A 6,517-nucleotide genomic window follows, 5' to 3' on the forward strand; every position below is an offset into this window, starting at 1 on the left:
TATTGTGCTGTATTGCGCTGTTTTGTACTGTTTGGGCAATCGGTCACTTGCCTTAAATAAAGGACCAACTAATTGTTTATAATGAGAATTCAATACTGCTCCAGCAGCTGGAGTTTCACTTCTTTATATCATATACAGATGACTTTATTAGAGAGTTTTAGAAAATGTAAGTCAAGTCTGAACTGAAGTTATGCAGGTTTACTTGCGGAGCATTTTAAGTTGTAGTATTCAACACTGCTCAAGACAGACATGAACTTCTATTTCTCACATTTCTGTAATTGTTTTGAAATCATCGAAAGAAAATTATTATAAAGCCTTGTAAACATCAAATTATATTATGCAAAAATGCTGCAAAACGTGAAAATGATGCCAGATTGTGGTACTAGGTCGTCCCTTTCTGGTACAATGATGTTGCTCTGTGGTTCACTGATGCAGCTTAATGTCACAGTGACGCTTATGTAGTACAATGCTACTACCATACGGAACAACAACATATGGTTTAACATATGGTTTAATGACAACTTTTTGTAGTGAAATAGCATCGCAATGAGGTTTTGATGTCATAATCGAAAGGCTTAATGGAAAAAATAACATCAATGAGTGGTACAATGATGCTGTTTACTTTGCACAATTGTGCCGCTGTTTGATGTAATGCCACCGCTTTGTGGTACTGTGGGGCCGCTGTTTGATGTAATGCCACCGCTTTGTGGTACTGTGGGGCCGCTGTTTGATGTAATGCCACCGCTTTGTGGTACTGTTGGGCCGCTCAGCAGTATGATTGGGCCTAGCTGTGCTACATTTGCATGGCTATGTTTTACTCTTACATTCAATGCTGTGCTACATTTGGATGGCTATGTTTTACTCTTACATTCAATGCTGTGCTACATTTGCATGGTTATGTTTTACTCTTACATTCAATGCTGTGCTACATTTGCATGGCTATGTTTTACTCTTACATTCAATGCGGCCTCTTTGTGCTATCAGACATCAACATTTGGTATTTGATACAATGCTGCGTCAATTTCGAACAATGACGCCAAATTGTGGTTCAGATAAGCAATGACGTTCCTCTGCGGTTCAATGGGGCTTTTCTTCCGAAAATATCTCCACCTCCCGCCTCTTATATGTGCTAGTTTAGAGCTGTTCTTCAGAAGTACACCGACGCTGCTCAAAGGTACAACAGCGCCGCTCTGTAGACAAATTGTGTGGGCACACTTCGGAACATGTTGAGTGTCTTTAAGATATCAAATTTCGAGTAATGTTTTGTAACTGACCGTAACTTCGAACATTTTCCGAGTATTTGCGTTTAAATGACAAAAAGTCAGTGAAAATCGAAACAAAACAGTGTCCCAATGAGCGATATAACAAATCAAATGCCTCTGTGGTGTAGAGGTTAATAGGCTTCTTTAACAACGAGAGGTCCAGGGACTGAATCTTGCTTTTACGTTATTATTCGACGTCGCTTTTCTTATTATTTTAGACTATTTCAAATGTTATAGTGTTTTAAAACAAGAGGGCCATGATGGCCCTGAATCGCTCACCTGACTAACCTTGCTTCATGAACTTAAATTTTATTAGACCCATATACAATCCCAAGCCAAATTTCATTAATTAATACATTCTGACAAAATTTCATTAAGACGTGATGAAAACTGTGACCTCTTTCATCTACACAAGGTTTTACTAGAATTTGCCCGGTGACCTAACTTTTGACCCCAGATGACCCATATACGATCCAAAATCAGATATTATCAAGATAAACATTCTGACCATATTTCATTAAGATCATATGAAAACTACGACCTCTATTGTCTTCACAAAGTTTTTCTATGATTTGACCTAGTTTTTGACCCCAGATGACCCTAATACAATCCCAACCCAGATTTCATCAAGATTAATATTCTGGCCAAATTTCATAAAGATTTAATGAAAACTGTGACCTCTACTGTCTACAAAAGTTTGTTTTTTTAATCTGACCTAGTTTTTGACCCTAGATGACCCAAAGTCAATCCCAATCCAGATTTTAACAAGACAAACATTCTGACTATATTTCAATAAAATCTGATGAAAACTGTGACCTCTATAGTCTACACAAGGTTTTTCTATTATTTGACCTAGTGCCTAGTTGCTGACCCCAGATGACCCAAATACAATCCAAACAGGGCTCCTCTTGCCCAAAAATTTCTGTGGCCAACATTTTAGCCAAATGGAATTTTGTGTAGCCAAATTTTAGAAACTGTAGCCAAAGATTTAGCAAAGCATTTGCAGGGGTCAAAGTTGGATATTTTGAAAATCCTGAACTTAAAGCTGGGGGCCAGGGGGCCGCAGGGCCCTCGGTGGGTCCAGGGGACAAGGGGGCCAGAGGCCCCCAGAAGCTCCTGGAGTCGACACATTTAAAGGGTGCCTGTACCTGTTCTTGTGATTCTATTTTCTTAAAAAAACAACATACACATATATTTAAAAATCTTCATGTATTTGATAAAGAACACAAAGTTAGTCAAAAGGCAATTCATTCACATGCACCCTCTGTCTAGCATGGACTCGACTGCAGGTGTTGCTTTTGTAGAACCAGATAAAACCTGTAACAGTGGTTACAAATTATATTTTTCACACATACTTTAAAAAAGTCAATAATACATGTTTAATTAATGCAGAATCAAATGTCACCATTTATATTCACAGAATCATGCTGCCAGAAGCCTCCACATACACCTAAGAAAATTGGGTATGGTGGCTTCTGCTAAACAGTTAAAATTGAAAATTTCAGCATGGGTTCCCCTAGTTTTTATCCCAATCGTTGTTTGAATGCTAAATAATTGTATCCTGGTGTGACCCAAATTTGACGATGTAACGGTTACATGAAGCAATATTTAGCAAATAATTTAAGAAATAATGAATGTTTAATAGCACAAAATAATAATTTTAAACTCTGCTGTATTACTTTGAAATGATTCCAAGACAATAATCATCCATTTAATCGATAAAAATAGAACATCGTCGAATTAAGGTGTCGGCGAATTTGGATTACGGTAGGTTGCCCATATTTGTTTTACAAAAAGTAAAAAAAAAACAACATTTCTTGCTGCTGGGCTCATATGTTGGGGACAATAAAACATTTTATTTAACTAAAAAAGACCTGTCCCAGTCAGCAAAAATGGCGTATTTGATCGTATTTTCAATTACTGTTGAAATTCTTTTCCTGATTTATGCTTTATTCAAAGGTCAAAATGTTTTAAAAGCTCACAATCAATGAATCGTACGTTATTAATAAAAAAAAATGGCAAATTTGCTAGATCTATCTTGCCGATTTTTGATGCAAAACAACCTAAACAGTAAACTTTAGCAACAGAAAATACGACCAAATTCGGGGTGTTAGTTTAAAAAAATAAAAACCCTACCTGGTTGGTCTTGATGGTTCTTATATTCTTTATGTGATAAGGGCCCTCTGCGTGGAGACGCAATGCCTTCTTCCCACAAGACTGATAATTCAGGGTTTTCTTACAAACTTCTCAAACCGCTTTTCCACAAGCTTCCACTTTTCTCAACCAGTTCACTACCCGCCCGTAGACTACAGCGGGGAATGGCCACCCATTATAAACTGTACGCTGAAGTTTCTTTAGCTACCAACAGGCAAGTATCTCGTTGCCATTTTTCTCAACTTAAGTCTAAACACAGCTTCCCATTCGGCATCAAATATACGCAAAAAGTACTCAAATTGATTTAAATCGGCAGCAATCTTTAATCAGATGTAATTGTTTATTTAATCCTCTACGATGTACGATTTGTTTTCACATCAGTAATTTGTCTCGATGACCGGTGTTAATGCCGACTGCGTATGAATTTTTCAGGTCAATAACACGGCGATGTATTGATGCACAGTCTACAGCTGAAAGCGGTTAATATCTGGGACGGCATGTCAGGAAAAAAATCAATACCGATAATTCGCATTGTTCATTAATTAAGCAACGATTAATAACACTTATCCTTTATGGATTTTCATGAAAGAAAAACCATTATAAAGAAAATTTTATTCTCTTTAATCTGATATATAAACAAGTTTGGAAAGAATTGGATGAAAAATTTGGACTTTATTGCATAAACACCATTTTCTCAATTCAAGGGGAGATAATTCTGTACTTCATTGACCAATAATGCTAATTTTTTATAGGGTTCGTGTCCTCATTGATATAAAGCCACGGTGCAAGTTTGGAAAGGATCGGACAAAAATGTGGAAGATTTTTGAAAGTTTTCACAAAATAGGCAAAAACGAATAAACATGCAAAGTTCAACGAGCTCCTGCGGCCATGTTTTTTGACGAATCAAATTTCTTTGAACAACTTTTGCAGGGGAGCCTTCAAAGGTCATCCCTGTGAAATTTTTTGAAAATCTGATGAGCGGTTTCTGACAAGAAGATTTTTTAAGGTTTTTACCATATATGGTCATGGCGGCCATCTTGGTCATGTGATCAAAAAAAAATTAACAATTTTTTTGTCCCATGACCTAGGGATGCTCCACATAAAATTTAGTTGAAATTGGCTCAATGGTTTAGAAGAAGAAGATGTTTACAAATTGTTTACAGACGGACAGACGACGGACGCTGAGTGATCACAATAGCTCACCCTGAGCTATCGCTCAGGTGAGCTAAAAATACCTAAAATGATGTCAAAATACTGAAACGTTTTAACAATTTCCAAAATTTCCCAAGTCAATTTTTCCCTTTTCTTTAGCATTATGACAAACAGGTTTGAATTCTCTACTAGATCATAAATAATAAATGACTAAGACTTACTAAGACGATTTTTAGCTCATCTATTTTTTGAAAAAAAAATATGAGCTATTGTCATCACCTTGGCGTCGGCGTCGGCGTTGGCGTCCGGTTAAGTTTTGCATTTAGGTCCACTTTTCTCAGAAAGTATCAATGCTATTGCATTCAAACTTGGTACACTTACTTACCATCATTAGAGGACTGGGCAGGCAAAGTTAGATAACTCTGGCGTGCAATTTGACAGAATTATGTGCCCTTTTTATACTTAAAAAATTGAAAATTTTGGTTAAGTTTTGCGTTTAGGTCCACTTTTCTCAGAAAGTATCAATGCTATTGCATTCAAACTTGGAACACTTACTTACTATCATGAGGGGACTGGGCAGGCAAAGTTAGATAACTCTGGCGTGCATTTTGACAGAATTATGTGCCCTTTTTATACTTAGAAAATTGAAAATTTTGGGTAAGTTTTGTGTTTAGGTCCATTTTATTCCGTAAGTATCAAAGCTATTGCTTTCATACTTGCAACACTTACTAACTATCATAAGGGGACTGTGCAGGCAAAGTAATGTAACTCTGACTAGCATTTTGACAGAATTATGGGCCCTTTTTATACTTAGAAAATTGAAAATTTGGTTAAGTTTTGTGTTTTGGTCCACTTTACACCTAAAGTATCATAGATATTGCTTTCATACTTGGAACACTCGCAAACTATCATAAGGGTACAGTAAAAGGACAAGTTGCATAACTCTGGTTGTCATTTTTACGGAATTATGGCCCTTTTTTGACTTAGTAACTTTGAATATATGGTTAAATTTTGTGTTTCGATCCACTTTACTTCTTAACTATCAAGGCTATTGCTTTCAAACTTCAAATACTTTCATGCTATCATGAGGTTACTGTACCTGGCAAGTTGAATTTTACCTTGACCTTTGAATGACCCTGACTCTCAAGGTCAAATTATTAAATTTTGCTTAAATTGCCATAACTTCTTTATTTATGATTAGATTTGATTGATACTTTGACAAAACTACTCTTACCTTACATACCACAATAGACTCCACCCAAACCATCCCCCGTTCCCTCCCCCCCCTCCCCCCCCCCAAATCCCCCCCCCCCCTTTTTTTATTTTTTGTATTTTTAAGATCATCCCACAAATGACCACCACACCCTCACACTATACCCCACCCCACCCCCCCCCCAAATTATTTTTTTTTGAAACCGATAAAAAACACAAATATTTATTTTATGTTTGAAATACCGTCCAACCATCGCACCCAAGAATCCCCCCACCCCCCCTCCCCCCACCCGAATCCACCCCCCCCCCCCCAATTTTTTTTTTTTTTTAAGATCATCTCACAAATGACCACCACACCCTCACACTATACCCCCCCCACCCCACCTCCACCCCAAATTTCATTTTTTTTTTATGGTTAAACCCCCCCCCCCCACCCAATTTTTTTTTTTTAGCATTTTTTTTCCCATTTTTGGAAAATAATGTAATAAATGTCCACATTCCCATGCTATACACCCCTCTTCACTCCACCCCTCCCTCCTTTGTGATTGAAAATGAGAGTCCCTTCACCTTTAAAAAGAAAATAGATGAGAGGTCTGCACCCGCAAAGCGGTGCTCTTGTTATGAACTTAAAAGCAACCCAAAATAAAAAATAAAGTGAACTTTATTACGTGTAAAGTTCTTTCTAACATATCACATGAAATCCTATTTTGTTTCCCAAATACATTTATCTTAGAATG

This window comes from Dreissena polymorpha, chromosome 12 (genome assembly GCF_020536995.1).
Source record: "Dreissena polymorpha isolate Duluth1 chromosome 12, UMN_Dpol_1.0, whole genome shotgun sequence".
Taxonomy (NCBI): domain Eukaryota; kingdom Metazoa; phylum Mollusca; class Bivalvia; order Myida; family Dreissenidae; genus Dreissena; species Dreissena polymorpha.